Raw genomic sequence first — 20536 nt, 5'->3', positions numbered from 1 at the left:
ATTTCAGTCAGGGGGGTGTTAAAGTCCCCCACTATTATTGTATTGTTGTCAATGTGTTTCTTTGCTTTTGTTATTAATTGGCTTATATAATTGGCTGCTCCCATGTTAGGGGCATAGATATTTACAACTGTTAGATGTTCTTGTTGGATAGACCCTTTAAGTAGGATATAGTGTCCCTCCTCATCTCTTATTATAGTCTTTGTTTTAAAATCTAATTTGTCTGATATCAGGATTGCCACCCCAGCTTTCTTTTGGTGTCCATCAGCATGGTAAATGGTTTCCACCCCCTCACTTTCCATGTGGGGGTGTCTTTGGGTCTAAAATGAGTCTCTTGCAGACAGCATATCGATGGATCTTGTTTTTTAATCCAATCTGACAGCCTGTGTCTTTTGATTTGGACATTTAGCCCATTTACATTCAGGGTAACTATTGAAGGATATGAATTTAGTGCCATTGTATTGCCTGTAAGGTGACTGTTACTGTATATTGTCTGTGTTCCTTTCTGGTCTATGCTGCTTTTAGGCTCTCTCTTTGCTTAGAGGACCCCTTTCAATATTTCTTGTAGGGCTGGTTTCATGTTTGCAAATTCCTTTAGTTTTTGTTTGTCCGGGAAGCTTTTTATCTCTCCTTTTATTTTCAATGACAGCCTAGCTGGATATCGTATTCTTGGCTGCATATTTTTCTCATTTAGTGCTCTGAATATATCATGCCAGTCCTTTCTGGCCTGCTAGGTCTCTGTGGTTAGGCCTGTTGCCAATCTAATGTTTCTACCATTATAGGTTACATATCTCTTCTCCCGAGCTGCTTTCAGGATTTTCTCTTTGTCTCTAAGACTTGTAAGTTTTATTATTAGATGTCGGGGTGTTGACCTATTTTTATTGATTTTGAGAGGGGTTCTCTGTGTCTCCTGGATTTATGCCTGTTTCCTTCCCCACATTTGGGAAGTTCTCTGCTATAATTTGCTCCAATATACCTTCTGCCCCTCTCTCTCTTTCTTCTTCTTCTGGGATCCCAATTATTCTAATGTTGTTTCATCTTATGGTATCGCTTATCTCTCGAATTCTGCCCCCGTGATCCAGTAGTTGTTTATCTCTCTTTTTCTCAGCTTCTTTATTTTCCATCATTTGGTCTTCCATATCGCTGATTCTGTCTTCTGCCTCATTTATCCTAGCAGTTAATGCCCCCATTTTTGATTGCACCTCTTTAGTAGCTTTTTTGATTTCGACTTGGTTAGATTTTAGTTCTTTTATTTCTCCAGAAAGGTTTTCTCTAATAACTGCCATGCTTTTTTTCAAGCCCAGCTAGTATCTTTAAAGTCATGATTCTGAACTCTAGGTCCAATATCACACTAATGTCCATATTGAGTAGGTCCCTGGCAGACGGTACTACCTCTTGTTCTTTTTGTTGAGGTGATTTTTTCCATCTTGTCATTTTGTCCAGAGGAGAAAAGATGAATGAGAGAACAAAATGCTAACAGGTTAACAACGTCCCCAGAAAATATACTCTAAACAAATCAGAAAAGACCTGAAACCAGGGGAAAAGAAAGGGAAAGAAAGAGAAAAGAAAGAGAAGGGAAAAAGAAAAAGATAAAAACAAGAACAGAACAAAACAAAAAAACAAAATATGATCAAATATGATCAGGCTGGTGCATAGATGAGTGCCACACACTAGATTTTGGTTGTATTTTGGTCTGTTAGAAGAAAGTACCTCCTAAAATTTTAAAGAAAGAAAGACTTATATATGTACAAAATAAGGGTTGATACTATGAAGGGATGGAATATGACTGTAAAGATGAAAAATATAAAAAATTTTTAAAAAGGAATTGATAAGATGTTTAAAAAAAGAAAGAAGAGGATTAAAAAAAAAGGAAAGACAGAAAGAAGAAAGGGGGAGAGAATGTGATCAGGCAGGAGAGTAGAACAAAGCCATACACTGGAGATTTAGGGTATATTTTGATATGTTAGAAGAAACTGTATCTCAAAATTTTAAAGAGAGAATAACATATATATATATGCCAAAAATAAGGGTAACTACTATGAAGGGATAGAATATGACTCTAAAAATGAAAAATAAAAATATTTTTTTAAAAAAGGGATTGATAAGATGTTGGTTGAAAAAGGGGAAAAGAAAAATTCAAAAAAAAAAACAGTTAAAAAAATTAACTTTGAAAGACTAATGAATCATGGTAAAAAAAAAAAGCCATGAATTCTATGTGCAGTATTCCCCTAGTGCTGGAGTTCTTCCATTCTCATTGATTGGTAAACTTGGTCTTGGCTGGCGGTTCTTGCTGATCTTCTGGGGGAGGGGCCTGTTGCCGTGGTTCCCAAATGTCTTTGCCAGAGGCGGAATTGCCTAGCTCTTGCTGGGTCTGGGGTAAGTCATCTGCTCAGGTTTGCTCTCAGGAGCTTTTGTTCCCTGCAAGCTTTCTGTACAGTGTTAGAGGATGAGAGTGAAAATGGCGGCCTCCCAATCTCTGCCCTGGAGGAGCTGAGAACTCGGGGCCCCTCTCCTCATTGCACCCCCAGAGAAAAGCAGTCACTCCTGTCTCCCTCATGTCCGGCCATACTCCGTGCTCACCCGGCCTGTGACCGAGCGTTTCTATCTCTGGCACCGACCCCGTGTGGAGTCTCCAAACCCAGCAGATCCCTGTGGTGCGCTCATGCACCGCTCCTCCCAGGGGAGGAAGGGGAGTCTCCCCGGATCTGCCGCTTGTTGGGTCCCTGCTGGAGGAGCAGTGGCCCGACTGTCACCGATCACAGTTTATGGCAACCCTAAGCTTAGAGCCCACGCCTCGGCTCTCTCTCTGCAGCCAGCTTCCCTGCTCTGATACTTGTGAGCTCTGCCGCACTCAGGCACCGCCAGTCTTTCTGTGACCCTGATGGTCCTGAGACCACACTGTCCCATGAGTGTTCCACCCCCCACTTAGCCACTGGAGCGACATCCCTCAGTGGAGCCGACTTCTAAAAGTTCCAACTTTGTGCTCCGCGCCTCTAGCACTTGCCAGAATTGGCCGACGGAGGCCCCCTCCCCCACCGTCTATCCTCCCGAATATCGCCTCGGATTCACTTCTCTGCACGTCCTACCTTCCAGAAAGTGGTCGCTTTTCTGTTCAGAGAGTTGTTGCTATTCTTTTCTTCAATCTTCTATTGAGTTGTAGGTGTTCAGAATGGTTTGATCCCTATTCAACTGAATTCCTGAGACCAGATGAAATCCAGGTCTCCTACTCCTCCGCCATCTTGCTCCGCCCCCCACAACCTGTATACTATATTTTATGGATGACTTAAGGGTATTCAAAGGAAATTTTGACTTTGATGTATTTTGTTTCATATGGAAACTTTGTCCCTCTTGAGTTGTCACTGAACTGTACTTAGCTCATCTTCCTTGTATGAACATCTACCCAGTGCTAGAAATCTTACTGCCCCACTTGAAGCATTCCAATTATAACTCAATCAGGCATTTCCTCTACTACCTTTATCTTAAGGCTCTCCATAACCCATCCCCTGGGTTAAGGAGAATTCTTTTTCCCAAGCAAGAATATGGCTGGACATAAAATTTCTCTCGTAATGATTTTTTTTCTCCATTTGTACAGATATTTAACCAAATAAAGACCCTTACTACAGTGGACCTGAATTTCCTATCAGTTCTATTTGACTCTACATTCTCTCTCTAATCCATTTGTTTAACTTTAAAAGCACAAAATTTAGGGGCACCTGGGTGGCTCAGTCGTTAAGCGTCTGCCTTCAGCTTGGGTCATGATCTCAGGGTCCTGGAATCAAGCCCCACATCAGGCTCCCTGCTCAGCGGGAAACCTGCTTCTCCCTCTCCCACTCCCTCTGCTTGTGTTCCCTCTCTCGCTGTCTCTCTCTCTGTCAAATAAATAAATAAAATCTTTTTTTAAAAATAAAAGCACAAAATTTATTATGTCATGACTCTCCCCAAAACTTTATGTGTCCCTTTGCTGAGCAGAGTTAGTTCTTTCTCAATTCAATAATTCATGGTTTTCATTCCTATTTCCATTTGTTTATTTTTTTTAAATTTTAGAATAGTTATAGACTTACAGAAGAATTGTGAAGCTAATGCAGTTTTCGTATATACCATATCCATTTTTTTCCTTTTAACATCTTACATTTGTGAAGTACATTTGTCACAGTTAATGAATCAATATTGGTAGATTGTTATTAACAAAAGTCCACAACTTATTTAAACTTCCTTAGTTTTTTACCTAGTATATGTTTTCTGTTCCAGAATCCTGTACTCCTTTATAATTATTAATCATGTCTTCTTAGGCTCCTTTTAGCTGGGACACTTTCTTAGCCTTCCTTTGTTTTTCGTGATCTTGATAGTTTTGACGGTATTGGTCAGATATTTTGGAGAATGCCTCTTCATTGGTGTTATCCTCGGGATTCAACTGGGGTTATGGGTTTTTGAGGCAAAGACCATGGTAGTAAAGTGCCATTCTTATCACATCATAGTAAGTGTACATATTATCAATATAACTTATAATTGTTGATGTTAACCTTGATACCTGCCTCATGATCATGTTTGTCATATTGTACTTTTTGGAAGGAAGTCACTATGCATAGTTCACACTTGAGGAATGGGGGAATTATCCTCCACCTCTGCGAGAATGGAGTATCTACATAAATTAATTAGAGTTCTTCTGCATGGGGAAGTTGTCTTTTCTCTTCATTTATTTATCCAATCATTTATTTATATCGTTTATTTATAAACTTGTGGATGTATTTATTTTATACTTTTGATTATAATCCAGTTCTACTCTATTTGTTGCTCAAATTTTTCTAGATTTTACCATGGAAGATTCTTTTAGTTAGCTCCTGTGTCTCTTTGATGTACTCACATATTGCTGGAAGTTTTATTGGGTTTGATTTATTGGGATTTTTGTTTATTTGTTTTGTTTGCACTTCCTTACTTTCTGGCATAACAAGATTTTGAGGCTCATCTTTTAAATTTCCTGCCTTGGTCCTAGAATCAGTGTTTTCTGGAAGGTGTTCTGGTTCCTTTTCTTTTCTTTTCTTTTCTTTTCTTTTTTTAAGAGAATGATACTAGAAACCAAGATCTGGTTCTAGATTTCCTGCTTTCTTTGATTTTTCCTGTCATTCCATCCAGTCAAATTCTTTCTCTTCAAATGTTTTTTTTTTCTATTTTCCTTTTACCAATTTCCATCTATGCCCTTTAGTTCATCATTCCTCTACTATAAGAATCTCTTAAATGGTTTCTCTCTTCAATCTATTTCCCATTTGGAAGCCAGAGGTTTTTTATAAAATACAAATCTCATTATGCCATTACCCTGCTTAAAAATCTTCATAAGCTCAGCATTGCCCTCAGGAGAAAGTTTAAACTTAATATTGTTGGAAAGAATTTTGGGATCTGGTTGCTATTTTCCTCTCCAACTTCACCTCTAAAAATGTTCACTCTCAGTTTACACTGCATCCATACTGAAATAATTTTATTTCCTTATAAGCCTTGCATAGTTTTATTCCTGGAATACTGCCATTACTCTTCTTTTTGCCAACACACACACACACACACACACACACACACACACACACACTCACACACCCCTACCTCCTCAGATAGATTCCTCCTCAACTTCTAGATCTCTCCCTAGATGATCATCTTCTAGGACACTTTCTCCAGACTGGGCTCCCTTCCTACATTCTCCCACAGGGAGAACCAATACCTTGGTTTATTGTTGCAGCCTCATCACAGTGTTTGACAGTCACCTTTTCACGTGTCTCTTCCTTCAGACAGAAAGGTCTGTGATGGCAGGGACTTTGTACATTTGTTTCATCACTGTATTATGAACATAACCAAATATTTAGCACTTGATGTACACTAAAGAAGCGTTTGTTTACTGAATCAATAAGTGACTCAGGGTATTTTCCATCATGCTGGTCTCAAGGATATAGTGGTCACTAATGTATTTCTAAAGGTTTGTCAGGTGTTAAATGTATATAAATTTCTGTAGGCAGAGCATCCCTCAGTATGTGAGACATCTCCTCCATAATGGAAAGATGTGAAGAGTTAATACAACCCATCTATTGTTACTCATAATAAGGCAGAATTTCTAGCTTCCTTGTTATTCATTTCCAAATGCAAACAGAAAGCCGAGTGCAGCTTCTGGGCTGCTGAGATCAGTTCTAATCTAATGTGTGGGCATATGCTTGGTTAAACAGACTGGAAAACTAGCCATGGAGGAATGAACAGGAATTCTAAAGCTGCCAAGAAATTTACACCTGCACCTCATGGCTCAGAATAGAGCCTGGTCTCAAAAGGATTACCAAACAATTTCCAAAACTTCTACACTTTCCTTCTGACTGTTACACACTCACAAAGATTCTAACACAAAGAACAAACAGATAAAGTTTGGCATTGCTCACCACACCCTTTTATACCCACAGAAAACTTTGGTATCTTTAATTTTTTTTTCCTTGGGAAACTAGGACAATCATTTTGCTCTCATGAAATATGGCTTGAATGTGAGGCTTCCAGAGCTACCCAAATGGAAATGATCTCTACTCCTTCTGAACATATGTGCAGCAATGCCCTTCCTTTAAATCTGATAGTGTATTATAGACATTGCCTTCAATCCTCTCCTCTTAACTTAGATCTCCCTTAGAGGGGGAATGGAGAGAATATTAATAACCCTCCTCTAACAGATAGTTCTTCCAGGAGAGAGCCTAAAGCTGCCAAACTTTACCAGGTTTTTCTCATGAAGGAGAACATGCTTGTGTATCAGGTTTGGAAGGAAAGTCTTTCACCTTGGTATTAAATGGAGTTAACTGGATATATTTGTCTTCAAGGGATTGGCTTTGTGTAGTGAAGTGAGGAAGATAGAACAGCTGAATACACTAAAGTGTTTGGTTTCTTTAGTCTCCTAGAAGCCATGTTGATTGTGTATATGTACTGTTCCTCTTGGCCATGCTAATTAGGATGACTTAACTGTTTAATTTTTTCTCCTACTCTCTACCTTTGACAACCAAGGATAATCATTTTGTCAATACTGTATGTTATTTAGTGCTCATCCATTAGAACAGTGGGCCATATGATGCAGGTATGATTTTATTTTTATAGCACTAGGGTTGTCAGATAAAATATAAGATGGTCAGTTAAATCTGAATTTCAGATAGTCAAATATTTTTTAATATAAATATATAAGTATGTAATATCTGGGACACTTTTACACTAAAAATCATTTTTTGTTTATCCAAAATTCAAATTTAACTAAGCATCCTATATTTTTTTTTTTTTGCTAAATTTGGTTAACTTAATGTCATGCCTAATCCTTCAGGCCAAAATATCTTTAAAAGTTTGAATTTCAATCAAAGAATAAAGGACTATTTTAGAAGAAGAAAATGGGTTCACTGCAATTTTACATCAGCTTTGGCTCCTCATGATCCCAAAATTTACAAAGTCATTTTTTAAAATATTTATTTATTTATTTATTTTGGGAGAGAGAGAGCACACGAGAGCACAAGCACATGAGCTGGGGGAGGGTAGGGGGAGACAGAGAAGAGCAGATGCCACACGTGGAGCCCCATAAGGGGCTGGATCTCATGACCCTGAGATCATGACCTGAGCTGAAATCAAGAGCTGGAAGCTCAACTGACTGAGCCACCCAGGCACCCTGCAAAGTCTTTTTGAAAAAAAAAAAAAGAATAGAGCTACCTACACTGTTTTTTTTTTAATAATTTATTTCTGAGCAAATTATTGGGAAGTTTAAAGTATATAAACATTTCTGAGCTTATACTACATTCCCATTCCTCTAACAAGATTTGAAAAGTAACCCAAGCAAAATAAATGTAAATCTTTTTCCACATAAAGTTTGACTTCTTTTCCATTATATTGTGACATTAAAAGCCTCAGCCATCTCCTCTTTTCTTTTGAAGCGTTTTTATGTCAATTTTGTCCATTACTAACCTTTGCTATATTTTTCTCAGACAGATGATTTTATCTGCCACCTAAACACAGAGCTCCAGGGATACTGGAAATATTTAACACATTTACAGAATAATTCTTATCAGGATTGAGCTAGCTTTAGCCATTCTCTTAAATATTTAAAAAGTTGGATTTGAAAAGTTTATGAATTCTTAAGCAAGTCATGTGTCTCCTGCTTTGTTTTTGCTGCTGCAATATATTTTGCCTTCTTTTAAAAAGTGAATTAAGTTAACAAAAGCTTCTTTTTGTTTTTTTCCAAATAAGAACTTACCAGAACTAACAAGAAAAGCCTCTGATATATCTTAAAAATTACTTGGCAACAAACCAAGCCTACATATCAAAAAATGCTTTTTGTGGGGTGCTTGGGTGGCTTGGTTGGTTAAGCATCTAATTCTTGATTTCAACTCAGGTCATGATCTCAGTGTCCTGAAATTGAGCCCCTTGTGGGGCTATGCGCTTAGTGGGGACTCTGCTTAAGACTCTTTATCCCTCTCCTTCTGCCCTGCCCCATGTTTGCATTCTCTCTCTCTCTAAAATAAATAAATAAATAAAAATGCTTTTTGTTAGTTGTTTATTACCAGGCACTGGTTGTTCTGTCTTTGTGATAAGAACCATATAAAAAAGAAACAACTCTTAGGATAATGGTTCTTCCTCCCTGCAATCAAGATGGAGTTATTGTTGGAGGACTTTATAACTGTGTCTTTTCAAGCATCCCTTAATGTGTGAACATATTGCTGAGCTACCCTCCTAGACTTCACATCCTTTGTAAAGTTTTCTACCAATATTAAGACAAGTGCAGGGAAAGACAGAGGTCAGGGTAAGGGAGTGACTTGTGTTAGCTTGTCATTTTTTCCTTTTTGTTTTTAAAACTTCTCATTTGATGGGACACCTGGGTTGCTCAGTCAGTTAAAGCGTCTGACTCTTGGATTTGGCTCAGGTCATAATCGCATGGGTCGTGATTTCATGGGTCATGAGATGGAGCCCCTTGTGGAACTCCACCCTCAGTGTAGAGTCTGCTTAAGATTCTCTCCCTCTGCCCCTCCTCCCTCTCTCAAAAAAATAAACAAATCTTAAAAACAACAAAACAAAAAACTTCTCACTTGAGTCCTCTCCTTGATCTTTCTGTTGTGTAAAATATGTGTGAATATATATACATACATATATATGTATATATGTGTATAAAATCCTTTTGTTAGTTTGAGATGAGCATCCACCCTCAAAGCTATAAGGATTAGACCCAGGCAAGCAGGAACACATACAGGTAATTTCATCAGTGTGTGTGTGTGTGTGTGCACGCGTGTGTGTGTGTTTGTGTGTGTGTGTGTGTGTGTGTGTGTGTGTGTGTGTTCTTGCCTTCTCTCACTCTTCCCCTCCCTGTCTTTATTTTTGTAGTAAAAGTTATTTGGGAAAATCCAACTTTCCCTTGGTTGAATCTTTTTGGTTTCTTTTTTTTAAAAGATTTATTTATTTGAGAGAGAGAGCACGAGAGGGGATAGGGTCAGAAGGAGAGGCAGGCCTATGTGGGACTTGATTCTGGGACTCCAGGACCATGACCTGAGCTGAAGGCAGACGCTTAGCCGACTGAGCCACCCAGGCTTTTTTTGTCTTTCTATTCCATTTCTATAGAGCATTTTTAGAAAAATCCCCATGAGCAAGAATGGTGGAAACTCTGAAGCTCAAGAATCACTGTCTGAGCTGATACCTGAATTGGTTTGGTAACCTTATGTCGATTTGAGGCCTCAGAGCCAACCTGGGTGCATTAGTCCCAGCAGGGTTTGGCCATCTCACAAACTATATCCATTCGCATGCAAAGCCCTGTAGGAAACTTTACTAGGGTACAATCTTTATATCCCCAATTTTGCCAACTAGGTCTAAGCTGTCATAGACAAGAAATAAAGTTAAAGAGATTAGAAAAAGTGAATGCAGGAATTCCATCTAAGGAGTGGCCAGCCAGTGCTTCTGGCCACGCCGCTGTCCATAGCATGAGTCCCTACCACCTCCAAGCTTTGCTCAGCTGACGAAGCAGGAGGGCCAGGCTCGCAGTCAGAGGCCTGGGAGCTGCAGGGCAGTTGGGGAAGCCCTATTGTCTGCCCTGTTGTCTGCCAGCATAGAGCGTGCCAGAGGAGTAGAGTGAGCTTACTGCAACGTGGAGTAATTTTTCCATTATCATATAATGACCTAACAGTTATGTATTAGACTCGGCACTACTAGGTAATAGGCTGAACTCATAAAAGCTTTTCTTTTGCATTTAATATTTATAATGTGCCTTCTATTTATTATCACTTTTTATACCTTCAAATATGAACCTTCTACATTTACTCAGTGTTTCCCTATTTAATAGAAATCCAAACAGTGTATGTGTTCATTGCTGACTCTCTTGTTTATGCACATTTTCTCCAAAACACTAGATGCATTTTGCGAGGCCTTGACCTCCAGGCACAGCCTGAGAAATGCAAAATTGAGAGGTGGGTGAAGTTTGACTTTAATGCTCTGATTTGTTTCTCTGATGCCTTGTCTGCTCTCACAGAACCTCTTCTACAGTACCTTTCTGCTGCCCATGCCTCTAACCCTCCCCACTTTGTGTCTGATGACACATGCACTCTTGTGTCCAGAGGCAGTAGCTTGTCCTGTAGAACAGACTCTCCGTGGATTTCCTCCTACAAGAGGTGCTTTTTAGCCCTTACTTCCGCTGTGCAACGAGAAAGACTCTATCTCCCATTCAATGAGTATAAAGTAAAGACAAATTAAAGATTTGTTATTTTTGTTTTTGTTGTTGGCATGAACATCTTCCCGGCACCCTCCCCAAACTGCAGCACTGTGATGTATAATACTCCACGCGCTGACCTCCCAGGGACTGGTGCACAGTGTCGCACTGCATCTGGGAAGGAAGGAGCCCTCCATCCAACAGCAATGTGAGTGGCTCAGGTATTCTTGGTAAACAAGCAGCCATTCTCCCAGGATGCTGTCACGGCCTGGACTGTCTCAGGGCTTTCTGTACATAGCTTCTATTGCAGCAAGTGACCCACTTAATAATTATTTTAATATGGCATTGGGAGGATTTATGTTTCTAAAATGTAATTTTAATAATTCTCTAATTGAGTCCATTAATCTCTCTCTCTTTTGGGGGAGACAGGGAGTGGTGCATGCATACCCTTAAGGAATTGCGTGTTAACACATTTTTAAAAGTCTCTTTATCCAGACTTTGAGTGATTTGGAGACTTCCATGTAGAAGTCACACATTTACTGCGACTGTCAGCCGCATTGTCATTAATTCTGATTTGGTGCTCAGCAATTCCCATGACAACTATTGACTTTTATTGTCTCTCTGAAATTGGTTCCATTCTGAGAATAATCTGAAGCTAATTTCATGTTATTTTATTTTGGTCATATTACTGTAGTGTTCCCTCCAACCCCTTCTCCGACACTTGCAATTTGGCTGAGAAATGTAGCTTCTAGACAGAGAAGACATTTCCTGAGTTCTGTGTACTCTCCTGGGAATTGCAGAGTTGTTGGTTTTTTTTTTTTTTTAATCTATTTCATTATTTTTTATGTTTGAGACTCAGACTATCTTCTTCTTTTTGGAACTTTTGAAGGAGGTTATTTTTTCAGGAATTACACATTCGAGCCTCAGCTACAGAAGCAATTACTTTTTAAGGATACCTAGTTCTGCATTTGGCAGCTCTCAGATCAGAAAAAGGTACTGTGACTCCCTCTGGAGGGAGGTGTTTGTTAAAAAGATGAAAGGTTTTCATTAAAAAACTTGGCAATTGTGTCTTTTGACTTCAGTGAAATTAAAATTGATCTCAGGGCCCCAGTCCCTCATAAAAGATTTCTCAATGCCCCAAACATACCCACTCGTTAGGCTGTTACTTGATTGTCTGAGACACAGACTCTTCCCTGCGCATTGATCCAGTGTCTGTGGTTCCTGGTTGGCACTCCAAGCTCCACTATTTAATCATGAGCTCCTCTGGGCTGTGCCACTTGTGATCGCCCTCTGTTCTTCTCCTCTTATAGCTGCAGAAGCTTTCACAGCACAGCAAATTATCCTCCTTTTCCAAGTTGTTGTTTATTTTCCTGGAAGAATAATAGAAGGCAGCTGAAGAAATGTGAAGGCATGTTAAAGCTGACCTTCTGAATGCCAAAAAAAAAAAAAAAAACCCCAAATGAACAGCTATTGTAAGGCAATTTTGATTGTGTTTGTCAGAATAAGTTGAGCAGTGGCTTAAAAAAATAACGGATACGTGTGGGACTGGAGGCAACTGTTTGACTTTGTGTCAGAGATGCTGTTTTTTTCCAAACTGAAAGCTTTTGTGCACCATACTTCAATCCTTACTGCTTCGTGGAGTTGGTTTCTCAATTGCAATCAGTTCTGTGAGTGCAAGCACGTTTCTCAAGAAGAAAAGGCATACAAGGTGTGTGTGTGTGTGTGTGTGTGTTTGCACACTTAAATTTCTACTAAGGGATTTTCTTATGTCCATTAGATGAAAAAACAATGACATGTTGAGAAGTGTGTTTGAATAATCATGAGCTCTTTTGGAAGTTTCCTCAATTTTGGGTGCTGGAATTTGTCAGCAGTCAGCTAAGAAGCTTACTCAAATGTCTGTAACCTTTAGAAAAAGGCCTGGGCCACTGACATTTTTTTCTGGTAGGCAGTGATGGGGCCCCCAAAATGTTTCAGAAAGTAGTCTTTCCTCCTCAAACTTGTACTAATTAGATTATACTTTATTTGACTTAATAAGTCCTTTCAAAACATTGCTTTTCAGAGCACACACATAAAGGCAAGGTCTATTAGTCACATGCTCTACAATAACAAATATTTTCAGGAGTCTTTTCATGGCCATGACACCAAAGTTAGCGAGGAGGTCACTGAAGATGCAGAGTGATTTTTCAAGGCCACAGCGTTAGTAAATGATAAAACGAGGATGCAAACCCGGGGCTTTCAAATTGAACTCCAGTGCTTTTTCTGGAACATTGCAGCCACTCTTTCAGTGGGAATTCCTTTAAGTAAATATTTAGTGTACCTCTACTACCAGGGAACGGGTTTTTGATGGCTTGGTCAGAGGACAGGGGCTCTTGGAACGTAAGTAGGCCTGGGTGCTAGGCAGAAGAATGTGAGTATGTTTGCATGTGGTGGGGTAGAGGTGCCCTTTAAAAGGAAACAGATCACAGAGAACAGAGGCATTAGCGGGCGATTGTTAGGGGAAAAGAGGATGCACAAAGTAAGATGGAAGGAAGCAGTAACGTATTTTCCCTAGTCATTCTCATCATTTGTGTTCACGTCCCTGGAAAAAGGCATGATCAATATTTATAGAAAATCAGTTCCCAAGACAAATTGGTTCCTTGTCTAAGGGGGCCTCTCAGGAATCATACAAGTGGGAAGGCTTTGTATAGGTTTGGGAGAGAAAACCTGTTGTCCATGTGATTTGGGGGCATTGAGTTTTATGTATTAGTAGCTGAACAGTTTACACATGGACCACTGAGAAATTGCTGCCCTTGCCTTTGAGAAGATCATCCATGATTTAAATGGAGAGACAGAATCAAAACATATGACTGGACTCTAGAAATATCACTAGAAAACCCCTATAAATGTATACAAATTAATAGACTGCAAATGATGCAAGGTGCTGAAGGGATGTGGGTAATGGACTCATCAGAATCTGTAGGAGGCTAGATTGCAAAATAAATCATGCATTAGTAGCTTTTCTGTAACTGGGTGGATGGCTCCATTCCTGAGTAGCTTTTACGCACAAATTAATTGTGTGAGATTATTGATGTTTGAGTTGTTTTTTGTAAAGTTATCAGAAGGTATTATGAATGCAAAGAAGGCAGTTGTGCTTAAGATCACCATGCTGAATGATTTCCCCCAAAAGGAAACCTTTACCTGCAAACAGTGCACATTTCCTGCCCAACTCCCCACATACAGAATTAGAACTTCTAGAGCCTCTTAATTACATGTAGAATGACTGCTGGATGCATAATATTATTGCCTTGACTTACTTTTAAATTTCTGGGTGAAATTAAGGATGTGGAAATAATCTTTCTCTAGGATAGGTGTTATTAGGAGTGTTTCTGGGCTGTAAAAGATAATTTCTTAGAGGTGACAGCAAATAGAAGATATTTCTCCCTAGCTATTTAAAAGGACAAACCTTGGGTAAATTCAAGTTCATTCACACAGTTCTTAGATGCATAGAGAAAGGAAGCTCTTTTGTTTGTCTAAACCTATCGGGTCTTTTCCATGTATCTCTAACTGCTCTTGACCAAAAAGAAATTAACTTTATTCAGTCCAATGGCATTTAAAGCCTAGTTGTATCTGATGTTTGAACAACCTTTAGATAACACTCCATCTATAGGGTACTTTCTCATACCTCTCCTTTTCCCCCTGCCTACAGTAAGAAATCATCCTAGCTGAATAGTTTTACAGATTTTTTTCAAAAGTCATGCTGTATTCTTTCCTTATTATTGTTAATTGATAATTTAAAAAGAGTACTATCATAGATACAAGAAAATAATAAAAGAGAACAATCTATCACTATGGTGGGTTGAATAGTGGTTCCCAAAATGTATGTCCATCCAGAATGTCAGACCTGTGACCTTATTTGGACAAAGGGTCTTTGCAGATATAGTTAAGGTAAGATCTCAAAATGAGATTATCCTGGATTAATGGGCATTAACTCCAATAATGAATGACTTATAAGAGGCAGGAAAATAACAAACAAATACCCAGAAACACAGAGAGGAAAGCCATTGGAAGATAAGAGATAAAGCAGAGATTGGAATTATGTATGTGAGAAAATAAAGAATGCCTGGAGCCAACAGAATCTGGCCGAGGGAAGGAAAGGTTTTCTCTTAGAGCCTTCAGAGGGAATGGGACTCTGTTGTCACTTTGATTTCTGACTTCTAGCCCCCAGACTGCAAGAGAATAAACTTCTGTTGTTTTAAGCCATGCAATTTGTAGTAATTTGTTATAGCAACCTTAGGAAATGAATACAGCTAGAGACTACCTTTCCACTGTAACCTATCAATTGTTTGTCTCCATTCTGTATTCTCATGTGCACACATACTTGACAGAGTAGTGTTATGGTATAGGTTCCAGTTAAAGGGGAAGAAAAGCTATTACTTGTTGAGCATATGTGCCAAACAGAGCAGGCACTTGCTGTCATGGGGCTTTCTTTTTTGGCTGGGTATGGTTTTCATCCAGTTAGTCCGAAGAATCTTCCAGGGCTGGGAAAGTTGGGTTGGAATGGGGTGCAGATGACGATCTGTTGCAGAAAAAATGCAAAGAAAAGTAATTAACATTACCCTTTTGACATTCAGAATATGATTGCGCAGTAGTAATACAATGGCCATGAAAGCTAGGCTGATGTAAAAAATGGGCATTTTTCAAAATCCCTCTATTATTTTCTTCTATCATTACCCACAAGTCCATCCCCCAAATCTACCCTTCTGAGTATATAAAAAGCCAAACCTGGGCAACTCAAGTCAGAGTTTTCCCAGAGGTAGAAAACCCCTTCTGCCCCGATTAGTGAGACCTTTCTCAGTGAAACATGCTGTGTACTGACAGAGAGGATACAGTGTAGGGAAAAGAACTAGTCAACCATTGGGCAGAAGTGTATTAAGCGGGGCTGATACTTAGTGCAGAAGAGGACTTTCTCCACTCCATTACCATCCCATGGACCATCCCATATAAACCTGGTGCAGCCACATCAAGGTGACTTAGGCATAGCGTAAGCAAGCCAAGAGGCCCTGAAAGTTTCACTTCTCCAAGCTTCCCTTGCTTCCCTAATGGTATATGCAGGTCCCAGAAATATTGGCTAGCTTGGCTGGGAGCTTCCAGAAGGGATTGCCAAAGTAGGGGCAGGATGGCTCCATAGGAAGAGTTTCCGAACAGCTTACCCAGGCAGAGATAAGTGGTTGTCATAGTCAGACCTCAAGATGTCTCCAGTATCTGGGGGAGCTGAAGTGAGTCCACATAAGCCAGGAGCTCTACTATGATCTCTCCATGCTCAGAAAGCAGTTGGACCATGAGTTACTCCAGCTACCACTGCAAATGCCAGCAGGGAAACAAGTGGCTGAATGACGTCACCTTGGAGGTCAACATTGCTGAAGGACGCTGAGCCTGGGGACCTCTCTGTAATCACACGTTTGCATAAGCCATAACTCTCCACATATACCCAAATGCTACATTGAAGAGTTGGTTAGAAGGCAGAGATGATTGAGAAGTAAAAAAGATAAAAACATGTAAGTTCTCATCTTGATATCCTTACCTTCACCACATCTGCAAAGACCCTTATTCCAAATAAGGTCACATTCTGGGGTTTTAGGCAGACATATCTTTTGAGTGCCACTATTCAAACCACTATAGTGATGTATTGTTCTCATTTATTACTTTCTTATTCCTATGGTAGTATTGTTTTTATATTATATTATCTATTAGTAATAAAAGAGAAAATAGCATGGATTTTAAAAAATCAGTGAAACTCTGTGCCTGGGCTGATTACCCTTTTTCTAAACTTTTCCCTTCCTGTCACTCCTGAAGAAGTTCTGTGTGCCTGGCTATCTTTTGTACAGTAATTTTTGCATCTAGAAACGAGCTCTGTAAAGCTGGTATTCAGGACATCAAGGATCAAATATTCCACCCCAGGAATCCACAGCTCTGTCTGTTCAACTACTAAACAGCCCTATAAATAGAATCATAGAAATTCTTGGTTCTACTTAACTAGTTGGATAAGGCAGAAAAGGTTTCCCTGTGGTCATTTAACTTGGAAAGAAGAGGTGAGTGGAAATCTAGTTCTCTCACAAATAGACACAAAATATCTTCAGGACAGTGTTGACTTAAGAGGGTTAGTCTTTCTATTTGAAGCTGAAGCATTTACCTTGTACTGAGGAATTAGTCGTCATCATCTCAAGGTTAGGGTGCCAGCTTAGGCTTAGGTTCAGGAACCTTCTAAGGAGTAGTTCTCCCAGCAGAGCCTCAGATTTTTCATCCCCCAGATCTTGGAACGTGAAACCTTGAAATGTGACTCCATTCCTCTTTCTCATTTGTGAAATAAGAGGTTTGGACTACATGGTACCGTTTTGCTCCTCTTATGTCAGGGAGTTTAAAAGACTGATTTGACTATCCCAATCTATCTCCGTAAGTCTCCATTCAAACATGAAACAATGAGGGAACAGGCCAGAAAGGAAAACTGAAACTATCTTGCATTAGAGCTCAGTGGAATTAAACAAGTCACTCAACCTTACTGTTCCATAGTGTTTAATCTGTAAAATAACGGCATTAGAATGGGTAATCCCTATGTGCCTTTCCAGCTCTAATTTTCCATGATGGCACTGTCTAATGTGATAGCCACTGGACACATGTGTCTTTTGGACACTCGAAAGTAATGTACATTTCTCACTATATTTTTATATTAATTATATGTTGAAATGACAGCTTTTTGGATATATGAGATAAAATAACATTATTAAAATTAATTGCATCTCTTTTGCTTCATTTTTTTTTCCTGTGGCTTCTTTTTTTTTTTAGTGTTCCATGATTCATTGTTTGTGTATAACACTCAGTGCTCCATGCAATTCGTGCCCTCCTTAATACACATCATTGGGGCTAGCCCAACCCCCCACCCCCCCTCCCCTAAAACCCTCAGTTTGTTTCCCAGAATCCATAGTTTACTGTGGCTTCTAGAAAATTTAAACTATATATGTAGCTCACAATATATTTCTATTGTATAGCACTGTTCTATAATATCTACGCAAAACAGTTTTGAGACTAAGGCCCATATGTCCAGAGTTACATACAGTGATCATGTGCCATGTGTGCTTTTAATTTGCATGGATATACATATAAATACCTGCACATGTACACATACGCGAGGCATCTTTTGAAAAACAACGTAACTGTAAAAGCATGTTTCATCCCCTTCCTTTGCTATCAGGCAATCTAGTACGACCACCCGTCTTGGTCATAAACACTCAATTTAGAAAAATAAAGGCTTTGACCTAACACAAATTATGTATCAATGTAGATTACCTTTTTAAACATTACTTATTTTTGGAAAAAATAATACATGCCGTTGACAGGTTATATATCGGTAAGGTATTAAGGAAATGAGAAAAGAAAAAACTAAAATTTAAAACTTAAAAAAATCAAACTCCCAAAGATAAGAAAATGACCTCATATCCACAGATACCCTCCCACAACAGGCGTGCATTCCCAGTGACTGGGGTTCAGCTGTGGTCTTGCTACCCTGCTCTGGCTCAGTTCTCTTTAGCACTCTGGATACATAGTGCTGGCCACCACTTCTTGTGGCCCCATTTTCCCTCTATTCTCCCATCACCAATTATTCCTCATTTCCTAAGCCTATTTTCTGCTGATAATTTATCCTTTCCTACAATTATTTATATTCTCAGAAAAAAGCTTTCCCTTATTAAATATCATAAGCCAGATGAATTCATCCCCTTGTTCATTATCTTCGCACAGCCTGCTCTAGGCAAAGCACTGTCATAGGCACTTAAGGAAATGCAAAGATAAATTAGACTCCGATCTTAACCTGTATTTACTCTTTAGGCAGTGCGTAAGATATATAGAATGTCAGTCTGTATATGTGGTGTAGTCTACTGCAAGGGTGAGCACAAGATAAATAGCAAGTATCACAATGCCTGTGTTTTAATACTAGGTCTCCTACTGTTTGGTTGTGTGAGCTTGGACAAGTAAGTTTATCTCTTTGAACCTCAGTTTCTTTATCTATAAAATGAAACTGATACCAGTTATCTTCTAGTTTAGAGAAGATAATTCACTTAAAGGGATCAGTTCTAAGCCTGGCAGGGAATATGTGCTCAATGAATGTGAGCTACTGTTTTTTAATTATGGAATATGACTATGATTTAATTATGGGTATAACTATGATTATAGTTCTATAGGCAGGCTTGTACATATATTTTAATATGTTTATTATATATATTATATAATTTATATATAAATATATAATCCTATATATAATATATATAATCCCGTATATACATATATATATACCCATATATATAATCCTATAATCCTATAGGAAGGATAGGCATTTGAAGCACAAATGAATGTGCTGAAAATTTTTTAGAATAAGTAGCACCTTCTTCCATTTGAAGAAGGGAGGAAAACTTTGTGTAGAATGTGGGATTTGGTCCAGACAAGAGAGTTTACCTAAATGCAGATGAGGGTTGGATATTCTAAATGGAGGAACTGACATGAGTGACATGAAACTTGCCTATGGAACAGCCAATCATTAAGTAGGTGTTGAAAATATGATTTCTGAGAAGAAGTAGAGAGAATTAAGATCAAAAAAGAAGACTGAGAATAAGACTTTCTCAAGTAGACATTATTATATTTACACATGATCTTCCATAGAAATGCAATCCTTTTATTTCTATTGTATGGTGTATCTTTATAGCCATATTTAAATTCTAAGTAGTAGTGCTTCTGTATAGATTTGTGTTGGCATTTTCCCTCGTGTCTACTCCTTAGTTTCATTCTCTCTAAATTCCAAAGAACCCCAGAAGCAATATGGACATCCTCCTGGTTTATTAATGTCATTTCCAATTCCTATCTCTCTGCTCCAAATTAGTGATCATGCTCCTTCAAGTCTCATGCCATCCAGCTACCAACTTCTAGACTTCCTTGTCACCCCCTCCAGCAATTCCTCCTTTCCATCCAAAATTTCATGCCTGGATCACAGCTTTCTAAACTTTAAAATAGTTTCTTAATTCTACTATAACTGTTCTCCATGTGGTCTTGTCATGTAACAGATGAGGGGGCTGGGTCCTAGCCTCACCATTTGTTAGCAGTATGACCTTAGATAATTTGCTTAACTCCTCTGAGCTTATAATAGCAATAGGCATAGTGTATACTTAGTAAAGTTATTATGAAATAAGATGATGTATCTGAAATGCTTGATACCATAATAAGCCTTCTAAAAATTTTGCTTTTCGGTGTTATGATCTTTAGTCCTGTAATCCATACATTACCATCTTAACAAATCCTTCCTGTCTTCATTTCATTTCTTATTTAGCCTAGATGTGCACATGTCTTTAGTACATCTCCTTTAGTACCCTCAGGTCCCTTGCCTTCTTGTATTTACACCCCCTCAGACAGGCTGTAACTTGGAGCCATCCCGTGTTCTCCATCTCCTCGCCTATGATCAGGATGTTGAGGCTCCTATGGGAAAAATCACCTAAAACTTGGGCCATGATAAATTAACACCATCCTTCCTTAGCTCCTAACTCAGACCTCAGTTCTTTGGGGTCTCCCTATATAACGTTCTTTCCCATTCCCTATGAACAGACAATTCAAGGCTGACAACTTGTCTGAAGTCTTTACCTTCTACCGTGTTCTTTCTCAGCAGGTGGCTTCCCCTCATCCTACAGAGACAAAATTGAGAACTTCAGGCGGTAAATCCCATGGCCTCCTGTCTCTGCATCTGTAGACTTACTTTTACCTCCTCCCCCCATCCTCTCAAAGGATTCTTTCAGAAATAGAGCTATATCAATTACAAAGCCTTATTAACATACCTATTTGTTGAACACAGAGAGTGCTTAT

General features: G+C 39.0%; 1 protein-coding gene across 1 annotated transcript in view; it reads left to right on the top strand.

The window, feature by feature from the left end:
- Window positions 1-20536, top strand: part of ZMAT4 (zinc finger matrin-type 4) — a 371386-nt gene that overhangs the window by 258027 nt on the left and 92823 nt on the right. The gene's annotated exons all lie outside the window — the stretch shown is intronic.

This window comes from Callorhinus ursinus, unplaced genomic scaffold (genome assembly GCF_003265705.2).
Source record: "Callorhinus ursinus isolate GAN/ISIS: 27379988/994484 unplaced genomic scaffold, GSC_fseal_2.0 scaffold17, whole genome shotgun sequence".
Taxonomy (NCBI): Eukaryota; Metazoa; Chordata; class Mammalia; order Carnivora; family Otariidae; genus Callorhinus; species Callorhinus ursinus.
The sequence above is the reverse complement of the archived record's forward strand: the minus strand, read 5'-3'. Positions and strand labels throughout refer to the sequence as shown.